At 40.2% G+C, this 16,664-nt stretch overlaps 1 protein-coding gene across 3 annotated transcripts in view; it reads right to left on the minus strand.

Annotated features, from left to right (window-relative positions):
• DCX (doublecortin) overlaps positions 1-16,664 on the minus strand; it is a 117,970-nt gene that overhangs the window by 38,730 nt on the left and 62,576 nt on the right. The window lies entirely within an intron of this gene.

The raw sequence follows: 16,664 nt of genomic DNA on the forward strand, positions 1-16,664 counted from the left end.
GGAAGCTCCTGGCCCAACTCTAGGGCAAGGGACTGGGCCAAGGAAGATGAGAAAAATCTTCTGCAGCCTGACTGTAGCTGACCCAGAAGTGGAAATGTGCTGCTTCATCTGAATGAGTTCTAAAAGAAGGACATCATTTCTTAACTGCTTTGGACACACAAAAATTGAACTTTTGCTAAAAGCTGGCCGAAAACTTGGTAGTGGCCCAGAATACCATTTCTTCCTGTGAAACCAGAAGAGGAAAACTTCATCATGAGCAATGGGTCCCAATAGGCCTGAGTTTCTACTAGTAGAGCCATGTTCCCAGGACCCTCATGCCTGCTAGCATCCTAAGCATTACTGCTTCTCCACAACAGACAGACAGTCTCCCCAACCCCCTTTCTGCACAAAGAGATGAGGGTCCCTGGGAAAGTATGCTGCTTCCTGCAGTCTCCCCACTTCTCAGCTTTCCTAATTACATCTGTTAATTAGTCCAGCACATCAGGGAAACCCCTGGAGGAACCATAAAGTCAAAACATGCTTATACCACCTCTTAGTTTGAAAGTGTTCAAAGCCTCTAATTGTTCTAAGTTTCCCATTCAAGCTGCCAGCAATGGCTTTCCAAAGGCATGGTGCTCACAAACTAACAACAGCTTGCTGGGTGCAGAGAGCAATATGTTACATTAGAAAAATATTTATATTAATAACATCACCCCCACCTAAGGTTAACTCAATCCCTGTTTTCCCAATCAAAACGATTGCAAGCCTTACACAAAAGGAGATATACTTAAAGATTATCCCCATAGTGTCAGCCTCCCAATCATCCAAGAGATGCCCAGAGAAGAGAAGGCGACTTGAAGGACTGCAGGGTCACTCTCATTAAGCCTCTTTCCAGTCCTGGGTCTTGACCTCATCAAATTGGCCAACACCTTTCTTCGGCCCACTTGTCCTTCATCCATTCATTCCATGATCACAGAATGACAATCAGAGCTACCAACTAATTGAATGCTTACTCTGTGACAGGCACTCTGGTAAGTACTTCCAAATCTGTCATCTCATTTTACCCTCACAAGAAACTCTAGAAGTCAGTATTTATTGTCATTACTATTTTAGGCTTGAGAAAACTGTGACCCAGAGACAATAAGTTTTCCAGGTGGAGAGCAATGAAGCCAAATAAACACAGATCTATCTAACTTCAAAGCCTGTCCTTTTAACCACTTGGCAATACAAAGCACTTACATATAGATCAGTCACTGGGGAGACAAAGATGAATATGACTTCATGGAGCTCACAGTCCGATGAGGTGAGATACATCGAAATAGAGCATTTCAATTTAGTGTCATGAGTACTAGGATGGGATTATCTGTTGGTGTTGTGACAGCTATTGATTACCATGTCCAAATGACCCTAGTCACTGGTTAGCACTGTTAGTTCAATAGGCATCCTGCATATTGTCCTAGTAGTGGATCCAATGACAGAGGCTACATGGTTTTGAGCCTAGCTGCAGACCTCCTACCAATATCTTGGACCTTGGCTCAATAAAACACAGAGCCCTTAACTCTGATACACCAAATATCTCTGAACTATTTACCTGCCGCCACATCCTTGACCCTGAAGATCTCTGCCATATCTTCCTATTTGAGGCTGCCTTTGACCCTGACTAGCTGACTTTATTTTTGGTCATGAGTCAGGAATACCTCACCTGTGAGTGTCCCTCTGTTAGTGGTCTCAAGGATTTGGCACTTTGTTTCAAGACCTGCCTGTATTTTCATGAGGACTCACTTAGTTCTCCCCACCGGATCGCAGGTTTCTGAATCTAACAGCCAAATTCATACCTTCCTCTATATCTTCCTGTGGTTCCTTGTAGAGAGCTTATCACATAGTGAAAATTTACTTAGGGCTGTTTCTGCCTCAGCTGCATGCAAAGAAGGTAAGAAACAGGAACATTCAGGGGCTTTGTAAGGATATACAAAGACAGAAAAGTAGGAATAAGAAAGATGAAATCAATTGCGGCAGACAACGGAGATTAGCATTTAGAGACTTTAAAAGGCAACACAAATATACAAATTTAGGAACAAGAAAAGTAGAAATAATGTGAATTCAGAAACTATCCTTCACATAACTATGCTAATTAGTTTGAAAACAAATGAAATGGATGATTTTTAAAGAAAAGTCTAGGCCAGGTGCAGTGACTTACGCCTGTAATCCCAGCACTTTGGGAGGCCAAGGCAGGTGGATCACGATGTCAGGAGATCGAGACCATCCTGGCCAACATGGTGAAACCCCATCTTTACTAAAATACAAAAAACTAGTCCGGCGTGGTGGTGCACACCTGTAATCCCAGCTACTGGGGGGGCGGGGGAGCTGAGGCAGGAGAATTGCTCGAACCTGGGAGGCGGAGATTGCAGTGAGCCGAGATCACACCACTGCACTCCAGCCCGGCAACAGAGAGAGACTCCGAAAAAAAGGAAAGAAAGAAAGAAAGAAAGAAAGAAAAGTCTCAATAATTAAATTAGTTCAAAAAGAAATAGAAAATTGAAACTAGCTAATAGCTGTAAAAAAAATTTAGTAAATACTTCAAACAGCAACCTTCCCTGCAAAGTCACCAGAGCATTCATTTTGGAGGTATTTGTGGAAATTGCTTCCTAAGAAGAAAACCTAAAAGCTCCAAAGCAGCCATCTCAGACACATGCCATGATATCCTATTGTAGGACAATAATGTCTTACATATTGCTCTAGGGGTTGCTGTTACAATGATCCACCCTCCTACAACCACAAGCCTCTCTACCCACACCCAGGCTTTGGGAAAAGCCTTTGGATAACCCCTCTTTGGGGGAGCCTCTAAGAAAGGCAAAGTCCCCTGTGCTTCTGACAGACTCACAATGGTGTGGCTGGCTTCAAACACAATCATGCTACAATCCAGCTGTTCAGCATCAGATGTCTTTGTGTGATCCCATTCCACATTTTACTGGCTCCCAAATGCAGACAAATGCACTTTGTGCATGTGGATACCCAGCTTTTCTAAATGTCTTGGCTATTGAGACACGGCAGCCCCCCATCTTTGTTACAGGGTTGGGAAAATAGAATGCTCTCCATCTTAAATAAGAAGAACTCAAAGCGCAGAGAGTCGAAGTGTCCCAAAGATACACAGCTGGCTCATGGCAGAGTTGGGACTAGCATTCAGGTGTTCTGCTTCAATTCAGGACAAAATAACTCAATTGCCTGAAAGAACATATTATCCTAAAGCACTGACTTGAAAGGCATATCTATAGCCTAGACAGGAAAATCTATATTTGTCCTAATCAATGCCTGCTATGCATTAGAACATCTTACTGGATTGAAAAAATAAGCTTCTTTAAGGATATGTTTAATCTATGGACAACAAAACTCCTATTCATTACTGTAACAATAACCAAGTATATGGTGGAGAAGGAGGACAAGGAGAGGGAGAGGGAGAAGGAGGGAGAAAAGAAAGAAGAAGAAGAAGGAAAAGAAGGAGGAGGAGAAGAAGAATGGAATATAAGAAATAATTCTCAAATGAAACTCACACTCACTTAACACCTGCTTTTTAAAATTCTATGGAGGTAATGTGATACAAAGTCCACCTTAGCTAACATTACACATGTATGATTTTCCAAGTTAGTTTTTTTGAGATATAATTTCCATTACAAGGGGGCAACAGAAATAGTAAATATAATAATCATCATAATATCACTTACAGCATTACAGCATCCTCAGGGATCAAAGGTCTTGCTGACATCAGCTTCAGTATGAATCATACTTGGATTTTTAAGTCAGGGAAGAGAACACAAAGGCATGACACCTACCATTATAATTAATCAACTTCCAGGACAAAATCAATAAAATCAACTCACATTAACATTGAACCATTAACTCAATGCTCTTCCTTTGAAAAAAAAAAAAACCAGCAGGTGTTGGGGGAAGGGAAGCCAGCTTGGTTGTGCATTAGCGTGAATGATAGATTATATGGATAGTCCAGTGGCTTAAATGTCAAAGTACACATGGGGAAATGGAGACAACAGATCACGGTGTCAGAGAAGTTTGAGTCTATTAGCTGCAAATAGAAACTTCACTGTGTGACTTGATTTAAGCTTGATTAGATTCTCCATCCACATATTATGGATGCTGGCAGTTCATTTTTGAACATGCCTGGTTCTAGTAGATTCTACATTTCACTTACCTAACTATTCAGAAATAAATGTTTTCTCGAGAAGTAAGGTCTTGCTCACATTATCTATGATGCTCACTTTTAACTTGTAAAATACTTTCTTCAAAAGTTCAATTCTACTAATATTGATACATTAAGCACTTACTAGGGCAAAGGAACTCTGTAAGAGATACAGAAATGTGTAATAAAGGGCCATGTCTTCAAAGAGTTGACAACATAATAAGCAAGTCAGGATTACACAAATAATTGGAATATAAGGCAGGCTGTTGTTAGCACTACTATAAAGATGCAAAGAACAAGGGAAGCACAGAAGATAAAGAGAACAATTCTAATTATGAACTGGGGAAGGCTTCACAGAGAAAAACTGAGTCTTGAAGGATGAGTGGGATATAGGTTGATGGAGGTATTCCTGGCAGAGGTGATTGCAAAACAAAGGTAGGTACCTTTTTCTTAACAGCCCTAGGAAGAGTTGCATCCTGTTGACTACAGTAAGGCATTCTGATTTTCCAAAGCTGTGCACAGCACAATTAATTGCCTAGACTCACCTGCCAACCTTCTGCACAGGCAAAACATAGAGTTATCTATTGGTGGAATTCAGGGTGAAGAGGGCAGAGAGTGTCTATGAGGAGGAGTGGCCAGAGTGGTAAAGAAGAGGGAAACACTGTGGCAAGGAACACAAACCACACTGATTTTTCAGTCTTGCCAACAGTGTGCCTTGCCTATCAAGAATGGCAGGGAAATTTTGCAAAATGAGTTAATAAAATCTCAGTAAACATAACAGATGAGGCTTTTTCTAAATGTTACTGCTACTCGTATTTTGGAACATTTCCCACCTACCAGCCCTGGACCAGCTCCAGTCAGAGGTTGACACAGAGTTGGCTTGGTGAACTGCAGCAACCTTTCGGAAACAATCCTGACTTTTTTTTTTTTTTTATCAAACTCATGTTTCTGGGGTTATCTTGAAGCCTTACTTGTGGGCTTTTTATGACAACATTTTTGCCTGCGCAACAAGTTCCTTGGTTCTGTAGTGCCTTTTTTTTTTTTTTTTTTGCACAGATCTCTTTATTCAATGCCCTGAACTTCCCTAAAATCTGTGCTGAAATAATAACAATGGCACTTACATTTGTATGGTATTTTTACTGTTTTTGAAACACTTCCACATTTATGGTATTTTATGTTTTCTTTCATACTTGTAATTCTCCTCTCAACTCAATCCGATCAGGCTTCCATTCCCATTGCTCCACCAAGGCTGCTCTTGTTAAGGCCAATAATGGCTTCCATGTTGTCAAATCCAATGGTCCTTCCCTGGCCTCATCTTACTCAACCCATCAGCAACACTGGATATAAGTTGATCGAGTTCTTTTCCCTAAATACTTTTCCTTCTTTGCTTCTGTGAGATCACCATCTCCTGAATTTCCTTCTGCTTCAATCTCTTTTGCTAGATTCTTTTCCTTTTTTAGACTTCCAGTATTTGAAAGCCCCAGTGCTCAGGTCTTACATCTCTTTTATTTTTTATTTACATATTTTTACTAGGTGATCATATCCAGCTCCAAGGCTTTACACATTGCTATGGTTTCAATGTTTGTCCCCTCCAAAACTCATGTTGAAACTTACTCCCCAGTGTGGCATTATTGAAAGGCGGGGTTTTTTAGAGATGATTGGGTCATGAAGGCTCTGGATGAATGGGTTCATGGATTAATGAGTTATCATGGGAGGAGAACTGATGGCTTTTATAAGAAGAGAAAGTGAGACCTGAGCTAGCATGTTCAGTCCCCTTGCCATGTGATGCCCTATACCACCTCAGAACTCTGCAGAAAGTCCCTACCAGCAAGAAGGCCCTCACCAGATTTGGCCCCTTGATCTTGAACTTCACAGCCTCCAGGACTGTAAGAAATAAATTATGTTTCTTTATATATTACCCAGCTTCAGGTAATCTGTTATAAACAACAGACAATTAACTAAGACACATGCCATATATATACTGAATACTCACACATTGATATCTCCAGGTCCTTCTTACCCCTGTACTCTAGACATGTATATCCATCCAACTGCCTGTTCAATATCTCCACTTGCTTGTCTGATAGGCATCCCATGTTTAATATGCCCAAGACTAAACTGTTATTTCTCTCCTCCATATTTTACTTCCCTTCAGCTTTCCTTATCTTAAAGAAAAGGCACAATTCTCACAATTACCCAAACCAGAAACCTGAGAGTCATTTTTCATTAGGAGCCACTTTTCTCCCTCTCCCTGGTCATGGTACTAGTCTAAAATACACTACAACATAGCCTCATAACTGTTCTCTAGGCAGCATGCCCTCCCCATGCCCCACAAATACCTATTCTGTGTTGCATAAAGCAGTCAGAGTAGTATTTTACAATTTTAATCAGGAATATCACTCTTCTGTTTAAAACCCTTGAAAGTCTGCCCATCACTGATAGAATAAAATCCAAACATTTTAGCTCCCTGGGTCGGGGAAGGGCAGCACTCATCTCTATAGCTCCAGGCCACACTTTTCCCCTGCTGGAGCCAGGGAGCTGTACTGCTTGGTCCCAAGACATGTCCCCAACAGCCCAGCACACTGGCTGTGGCAGACTGTGGCCAGAGTGCCTCTTCAGGCCTGACCCTGACTCATCCTTCCTCACTGGGTGGGGATTCCCTGCAGGAACTTTATTAACTCTAGTCAGAGGCTCAGGGGCAGAACTCTGATCTCCGTGGGCCTGAACCTGTAGGGGTAAGGGGGTCTGCAGTCTCTGTAGACCAGCAGACTTAGCCTTTCTTCCTGGTAGTTCTGAGGAATCAGGGCAGCCCAGATGAGTGGGTTTTCCCCCAGTGAGGCACACCCCTTCCACCAAGGGACAAAGTGCTTCATTAAATGGGTCCTGTTCCCCATGCCACCCGACTGAATGAGACCCTTCAACAGGGGTTGTCAGACAAACTCATACAGGAGTGATCCTACTGGCATCAGGTTTGTGCCCCTCGAGGTCAGAGATACCAGAAGAAGGAAGAGACACCCATCTTTGCTGTTCTCCAGCCTCCTTGAGTGACATCTCTAGGCATGGAGTGAATCAGATGAATAGGGCCTGAAGTGAACCCCCAGCAAAAGACAGCCACCCTACAGAAGAGGGACCTGACCATTGAAAGAAAAACAAACAAACAGAAAGCAACAACAACAGCATCAACAACAACCAAAGAGCCCCCACAAAAACCCCATGTAAAGGTCAGCAGCCTCAAAGATCGAAACTAGACAAACTCATGAAGATGAGAAAGAATCAATGAAAAAATGCTGAAAACCCAAAAGCCCAGAGTTCCTCTTCTCCAAATGTCTCTTCAAGGGCACAGAATTAGAAGGAGGGTAAGATTGATGAATTGACAGAAGTAGGCTTCAGAAGATGGGTAATGAAAAAACTATGCTGAGCTAAAGGCACATGTTCTAACCCAATGCAAAGAAGCTAAGAACCTTGATTAAAGGTTAGAGGAGCTGCTAACTAGAATAGTCAGTTTAGAGAGAAACATAAATGACCTGATGGAGCTGAACAACACAGCACGAGAACTTCATGAAGCATACACAAGTATTAATAGCCGACTCGACCAAGCAGAAGAAAGGATATCAGAGTTTGAAGACCACCTTACTGAAATAAGGCATGCAGAAAAGACTAGAGGAAAAAGAATGAAAAGGAATGAACAAACCCTCCAAGAAATATGGGACTTCGCAAAAAGACTGAACCTAAGATTGATTGCAGTACATAAAGGAGACAGGGAGAATGGAAACAAGCCAAAAAACACACTTCAGGGTATTATCCAGGAGAACTTCCCCAACCTAGCAAGACAGGCCAATATGCAAATTCAGGAAATACAGAGAACACCACTAAGATACTCCATGAGAAGATCAACCCCAAGACACATAATCATCAGATTCTCCAAGGTCTAAATGAAGGAAAAAATGTTAAGGACAGCCAGAGAGAAAGGCCAGGTCACCTACAGAGGTAAGCCCATCAGACTAACAGCAGACTTCTCAGCAGAAACTCTACAAGCCAGAAGAGATTGGGGGCCAATATTTAACATTCTTATAGAAAAGAATTTTCCACTGAGAATTTCACATCCAGTCAAACTAAGCTTCATAAGCAAAGGAGAAATAAAATCATTTCCAGACAAACAAATGCCGAGGGATTTCATTACCACTAGGCCTGCCTTGAAAGAGCTCCTGAAAGAAGCACTAAATATGGAAGGGAAAAACTGGTACCAGCCACTGCAAAAACACACCAAAATATAAAAACCAATGACACTATGAAGAAACTGCATCAAATAGTGTGCAAAATAACCAGATAGCATCATTATGACAGGACCAGATTAACGGATATCAATACTAACCTTACATTTAAATGGACTAAATGCCCCAATTAAAACAACAGACTGGAAAATTGGATAAAGAGTCAAGACCTATTGGTGTGCTATATTCAGGAGATGCATCTCACGTGCAAAGACACACACCAGCTCAAAATAAAGGGATGGAGGAAAATTTACCAAGCAAACGGAAAGCAAAAAAAAAAAAAAGCAGGAGTTGCAATCCCAGTCTCTGACCAAACAGACTTTAAACCAACAAAGATCAAAAAAAGACAAAGAAGGACGTTACATAATTGTAAAGGGAACAATTCAACAAGAAGAGCTAACTATTATATATATATATCCATCCAATACAGGAGCATCCATATTCAAAAAACAAGTTCTTAGAGGCCTACAAAGAGACTTAGACTCCCACACAATAATAGTGGGAGACTTTAACACCCCACTGTCAATATTAGACATATCAACGAGACAGAAAATTAACAAGGATATTCCAGACTTTAACTCAGCTCTGGATCAAGTGGACCTAAAAGACATCTACAGAACTCTCCACCCCAAATCAAGAGAATACACATTCTTCTCAGGACCACATGGCACTTATTCTAAAATCAACCACATAATTGGAAGTAAAACACTCCTCAGCAAAAGCAAAAGAACTGAAATCCTAACAAACGGTCTCTCAGACCACAGTGCAATCAAATTAGAACTCAGGATTAAGAAACTCACTCAAAACCACACGATTACATGGAAATTGAACAAACTGCTCCTGAATGACTCCTGGTTAAATAATGAAATTAAGGCAGAAATCAAGAAGTTCTTTGAAATCAAAGAGAACAAAGAGACTACGTACCAGAATCCCTAGGACACAGCTAAAGCAGTGTTAAGAGGGAAATTTACAGCACTAAATGCCCACATCAGAAACCTAGAAAGATATCAAATTGACAACCTAACATCACAATTAAAAGAGCTAGAGAGGCAAGAGCAAACTAATCCAAAAGCTAGCAGAAGACAAGAAATAACTAAGATCAGAGCAGAACTGAAGGAGATAAGCACACAAACTCCCCCCCGCCCCCAAAATCAGTGAATCCAACAGCTGGGTTTTTTTTTTAAATTAACAAAATAGATAAACTGCTAGCTAGCCTAATAAAAAGAAAAGAGAGAAGAACAAAATAGACACAATAAAAATGATAAAGGGGATATCACCACTGACCTCACAGAAATACAAACTACCATCAAAGAATACTATAAACACCTCTATGCAAATAAACTAGAAAATCTAGAAGAAATGGATAAATTCTTGGACACATACACCCTCCCAAGACTAAACCAGGAAGAAATTGAATCCCTGACTGGACCAATAACAAGTTCTGAAATTGAGTCAGTAATTAATAGCCTACCAACCAAGAAAAAAAAAAAAAAAAAGCCCAGGACCAGACAGATTCACAGCCAAATTCTACAAGAGATACAAAGAGAAGCTGGTACCATTATTTCTGAAACTATTCCAAACGACTGAAAAGGAGGGACTCCTCCCTACCTCATTTCATGAAGCCAGCATCATCCTGATACCAAAACCAGGAAGAAACACAACAAAAAATAGAAAATTTCAGGCCAATATCCATGATGAACATAGATGCAAAAATTTTCAATAAAATACTGGCAGGCTGGGTGCGGCGGCTCACACTTGTAATCCCAGCACTTTGGGAGGCTAAGGTGGTCAGATCACCTGAGGTCAGGAGTTTGAGACCAGCGTGGCCAACATGGTGAAACCTCATCTCTACTAAAAATACAAAAATGAGCTGGGCATGGTGGTGGGCACCTGTAGTCCCAGCTACTCAGGAGTCTGAGGCAGGAGAATGGCTTGAATCTGGGAGGCAGAGGTTGCAGTGAGTGGAGATCGCGCCACTGCACTCCAACCTGGGCAACAGAACGAGACTCCATCTCAAAAAAAATAAAATAACTGGTGAACCGAATCAAGCAGCACATCAAAAAAACTTATCCATCATGAACAAGTCAGCTTCATCCTGGGATGCAAGGCTGGTTGAACATACGTAAATCAATAAACATAATCCATCACATAAACAGAACCAAAGACAAAAACCACATGATTATCTCAATAGATGCAGAAAAGGCTTTGATAAAATTCAACATTCCTTCATGTTAAAATCTCTCAATAAACTAGGTATTGATGGAACATATCTCAAAATAGTGAGAACAATTTATAACAAACCCACAGCCAATATCAAATTAAATGGGCAAAAGCTAGAAGCATTTCTTTTGAAAACTGGTACAAGACAAGGATGCCCTCTCTTACCATTCCTATTCATCATAGTATTAGAAGTTCTGACCAGGGCAATCAGTCAAGAGAAATAAATAGACGGTATTCAAGTAGGAAGAGAGGAAGTAAAATTGTATATGTTTGTAGACGACACGATTTTACATTTAGAAAACCCCATCATCTCAGCCCCAAAACTCCTTAAACTAACAAGCAATTTCAGCAAAATCTCAGGATACAAAATCAATGTGCAAAAATCACAAGCATTCCTTTACACCAACAATAGACAAGCAGAGAACAAAATCATGAATGAACTCCCACTCACAATCACTACAAAAAAAGAATAAAATACCTAGGAATACAGCTAACAAGGGATATGAAGGACCTCTTCAAGGAGAACTACAAACCACTGCTCAAGGAAATAAGAGAGGACACAAACAAATGGAAAAACATTCCATCCTCATGGATAGGAAAAATCAATATCGTGAAAATGGCCATACTGCCCAAAGTAATTTATATATTCAGTGCTATTCCCATCAAACTACCATTGACATTCTTCACAGAATTAGAAAAAAAAACACTTCAAATTTCATATGGAATCAAAGAAGACCCTGTATAGCCAAGACAATCTTAAGCAAAAGAACAAAGCTGGAGGCATCACGCTACTTGACTTCAAACTATACTAAAAGGCTACAGTAACCAAAACAGCACATTACTGGTAGCAAAACAGTCATATAGACTGATGGAACAAAACAGCAACCTCAGACATAACACCACACATCTACAACCATCTGATCTTCGACAAACCTGACAAAAACAAGCAATGGGGAAAGCATATCCTACTCAATAAATGGTACTGGGAAAAACTGGCTAGCCATATGTAGAAAACTGAAACTGGACCCCTTCCTTATATCTTACACAAAAATTAACTCAATATGGATTAAAAACTTAAATGTAAAACCCAAAACCATAAGAACCCTAGAAGAAAACCTAGGCAATACCATTCAGGACATAGGCACGGACAAAGACTTCATGACAAAAATGTCAAAAGCAATTGCAACAAAAGCCAAAAATGACAAATAGGTTCTAATTAAACTAAAGAGCTTCTGCAAGGCAAAAGAAACTATCATCAGAGTGAATAGGCAACCTACAGAATGGGAGAAAAGTTTTGCAATGTACCCATCTGACAAAGGTCTAATATCCAGAATTTACAAGGAACTTAAACAAAATTTACAAGAAAAAAACAAACAACCCCATGAAAAAGTGGGCAAAGGATATGAACAGACTTCTCAGAATAAGACGTTTACATGGCCAACAAACATAGGGAAAAAAGCTCAACATCACTGATCATTAGAGAAATGCAAATCAAAACCACAATGAGATACTATCTCACACCAGTCATGCATCTTTATAGTAGAATGATTTATAATCCTTTGGGTATATACCCAGTAATGGGATTGCTGGGTCAAATGGTATTTCTAGTTGTAGATCCCTGAGGAATCGCCCTACTGCCTTCCACAATGGTTGAACTAATTTACATTCCCACCAACAGCGTAAAAGCATTCCTATTTCTCCACAGCCTTGCCAGCATCTATTGTTTCTTGACTTTTTAATAATCACCATTCTGACTGGTGTGAGATAGCAACTCGTTGTGGTTTTGATTTGCATTACTCTAATGATCAGTGATGTTGAGCTTTTTTTCCTATGTTTGCTGGCCACATAATGTCTTACTTTGAGAAGTCTGTTCATATCCCTTGCCCACTTTTTCGTGGGTTTTTTTCTTGTAAATTTGTTTAAGTTTCTTGTAATTCTGGATATTAGACCTTTGTCAGATGGGTATATTGCAAAATTTTTCTCCCATTCTGTAGGTTGCCTATTCACTCTGATAGCTTCTTTTGCTGTGCAGAAGCTCTTTAGTTTAATTAGAACCCATTTGTCAATTTTGGCTTTTGTGTTCAATCTGGAATGTTTCATAGACTGTCAGAGCTATAAGAGACAACAGATGAAAAGGATAAACAAAATGTGGTATATCCATACAATGGAATATCATTCAGCTACAAAAAAGAATGCAGTTCTGATATATGTTACAACATGGACTTTGAAAACATTATGTTAAGTGAAATAACCAGACAGAAAAGGACAAAGATTGTGTGATTCCACTTGTATGAAATATCTAGAAGAGACAAATTCATAGGATCAAAGACTGGATTAGAAGTTGCCAGCAGCTAGTGGGAGGAAGGAATAAGAAGTCATTGCTTAATGGTAACAGTTGGTTGTCATGTTAAAAGTTTAAAAAGTTCTAGAACTAGATACTTATCGAACGATGCTGTGAATGTAACTAAAGCCACTGAATTGTACACATAAAATTATTAAAATTAATTGCACACATTAAAATGGCAAAATTTATGTTATACATATTTGACCAAATTAAAAACATTAATAATATAATATACCCAAACCATTGAATTATACACTTTAAATGGGTGAATTATACATTATGTGAATAATATAACAATAAAACTGTTTAAAAAATGTAAAAATGATTATTAAAATTTATTCAGAATTTACTTATATTGTAGCCAAAAGGCCTTTTAAAATACTTATTCTGACATATTACAGTAACAGAAGTCAAAGTTCACCTATGTGGAGATGTCTTACCTATTTCCCAATATAAACTAGAACCACCACCACCATAAGAATTTAGGCTCCACAAGAGTGGAGACCTCACCTGTTTGTTCACCATTCTATCCCTACTAAGTTAAAGTACAAAAAAACACATATTTAAAAATTATTATTAGTAGTAGTAACAAGCAAGAGTAAGAAGAATCTAAAACCCATAATTAAATCTTAGTTTCATAATTACGGATATTGCAATATAATAAGGTTATCTCTGGACTACTAGTGATCACTGTCCTCTGCATCTTATGGAAGAGTAAGTCATAAGAGATGAAACTGACTTGCTTACTTAATTCTTGATCTTTTTGTTTTCTGATTATTTGCTTAAAAACAACACAATGTCACCCCCCTTCCCAACTAAAATCCATTTCTTTGAGTGCCTGGATCATTATATGATGAGTTTTGTCTTTTCTCCCTCTTTCACCCATCAAAGCATCCATTTCTTGAAGACACCGATTTCCTTTGGCTTGCCTTGTGGGGCTTAACTACAGAAAATGACCCATCCCAGGCCCTTAAGAAAAAGTGTTGACTAGCTGATTGTGAAGGGAAAAATTGATATTCTTTTCCTACTATCTGTATCATTTTCTGGGAATTCCCAGCCCCTGTGCAGCCAGTTTACCTATTCCTATAGCAAGTCATATTGAGACTGACGCCGTCTGATCCTCCAGCCACTAGATCTGACTGAATTGCTCTCCACTCTTTCCTGGTGAAGAGTGACTGGTCCTCAGAAGCTCTTTACATTGGTCTTTTGGCTGTAAAGTGCCGTAATAAATTTTTCGAATAGATCGTGTTCTGTCAACTCATTTTTCCACTGATCTTCTTAGCCCCATAGCCAATGGTGACTCTCCTCTCCCCATTTTAGAATTTCCCCCAGGCAACCCAGCTATATTAAATCTGGGCTGTCAGATCTCAGCTGAGATATTGGTCTTCAAATTTATTGTTTTCAACCTTTAAAATAGTTTATCTTTGAATGGTGAAGGGCCATAATGATCCTACATAGCTTTTGCTGTTTTACATGTGTCAGGTGCCCTTATCTTCATTACCTCATTTGGTTCATTGGCCTCATTTTTAATAAATGAAATGTCAAGGTCCATGAAGGTTCAGTGACCTGTACAAGGTCACATTGCTGGCTAATGACAGAGCTGATACTAGAACTCAAGATTGTCTAATTTATTCTGACACTATAGGTACCTAAGGTATACTGCAAAGGCATTTCCTAGACAGGGGAGACCCAGGTAAGGAAAAACAGCAGGAGACTCTGAGTAGCATGAAAATACCAGTGGTATGGGAAAGAAGGGCACAGAGGGGAGATGTGAAGGAATAAGACTTTCTACCCTATTTTACCTGGAGCTAGTGGTGATTTAATAACCTGAGCTAGGCAATACCAGCCTGATTGGAAGGCTGGCAGCCCCTCGATGCTCAAGGGTGTTCTTTCCTTATTTTGTCTTTGCCATTTTTCCAAGAGTCTGTGTCAGCTCCCACTGGGGGCCTCTCAAGGATGAGAACAGCTGCAGAGGCGCTGGAGTTGGGCTGTTGAGTACATGCCCAGGACTGACACCTGCCCTTCCACAAGGCCCTGGGGACAAATTGGCTCAGAGAAACAGAGACGAGACAGAACTCCATTCATCAGAAAGAACTGGGGTGGAAAAACCCTGCTTGATCCCTTGGCACCATTAAGCCCTAAGGTTGGCTCTGGGCCCCACACAACTCTAGGTTCTGTTTAGTAAGGTCAATTAAAATAAGAGAGTGTGCTTGTAGGGCCCATTACAGTTATCTGTTGCATTTAACAGTTTCCTGGTGTCTGCTAGACACAAAGCATGAGAGGGATATTGCTTTTGAATCACGTAGGGGAAGGAAAGGTTTGTTAAAAAAAAAAAAAAGAAAAGAAAAGAAAAGAAAGTTATTGTCTACCTGCATTCTAGGTTACAACTTGACACTGGCTCACTGCTTTCTCTCTGGGTCTGTTTCTTCTGCTATAAGGAGAAGGTGCTGATCTAGAGCCTTTTGAGATCTATATCTTTTTTGTGTCACAAGCCCTTTAGAGAATTTGATGAAAGCTGTGGGTCTTCTCCCTAGAAAAAATGCATATATGCCCATAGATAGCTAGTTTTCCATATAGTTTAGGGGGGTTAAGGATTCCTTTGAAGCTTGTCTATAGATCCCAAATTAAGAGTCTCTAGACTAGTTGATTTCTGAGGTCTCTTCTAGCTCAGACAGTCTATGAAACATTCCAGGTTGGACACAGTTAATGAGCAGTGACACCCGGGCCAGAATGCTGGCAGCTGTCGTGGAATCCCAGAGGCTTAACTGTACCCCCCTTCCCAGGCTTCCTGAGACTCCAGTCCAAAGGAAGCAAAAGGATATAAGCTCATTCTCTGCAAACTGAGTCCAAGGGAAGCAAAGGAGTGCAAACTGATTTACGGCAAACCAAAGACTAGAGTGTGCATCAGACCCATTGCCTCCCAGGTTGCTAGAATTTAGGAAGGATGCTAACTTTTCAGGAGAGTGTAGGCATGAGAGTCATGACCTCTAAATGTTCCTTAGTGGTTGGTTGAGGACAGGAAAAAAAAGCATGACTGCCCAGTTGATAAGGGACATACAGCTTGATTATAGATATTCTGAAATTGTTACTTAGGAGCTGACCTCAACATGGCTGGACAGAATACTAATGACCATAAACATACTGCATTTCCTTACATAATATCCCCTACTCTGTAAGTGTATATTTTGCTATGCAAGAAGAAGGTTAGGAGAGAAGAAAGAACGAGTTCTCATGGGTACATCAACCATCAGTCAGGGTACCAGTAGGAAATATATGACACTCCTAGAGTGGATAAATTGAGTGGAGTTTACTAAAGGGGATTGATTACAAAAGTATGGGCAGGGTATAGAAGAACCACAGAGGGCACTGTAGAATTTTGGGAATAGTAATAGTGAAGTTCATTACCACTCTTAGGCCTCAAGGAGAGAGGGGAGGTGTCAGGAACCAGAACTCAGAGGGAAGGAGAGAGAATGACAATTAGATATAGAGAACACTCTGATAAGAGCTATGACCTTCAGTCAAGGAATGCCCAGCAACCTCTCAGGCAGGGTGCCTGGAAATAGCCTAATCTCACATTTCTCCTTGTTAGTGCTCCCCATTGGCTAAATACAACTGGAATCCAAAAAACAAGGGAGCCTGTTGATAAGAGTCAGCTTCCCAG

Source organism: Pan paniscus, chromosome X (assembly GCF_029289425.2).
Source record: "Pan paniscus chromosome X, NHGRI_mPanPan1-v2.0_pri, whole genome shotgun sequence".
Taxonomy (NCBI): domain Eukaryota; kingdom Metazoa; phylum Chordata; class Mammalia; order Primates; family Hominidae; genus Pan; species Pan paniscus.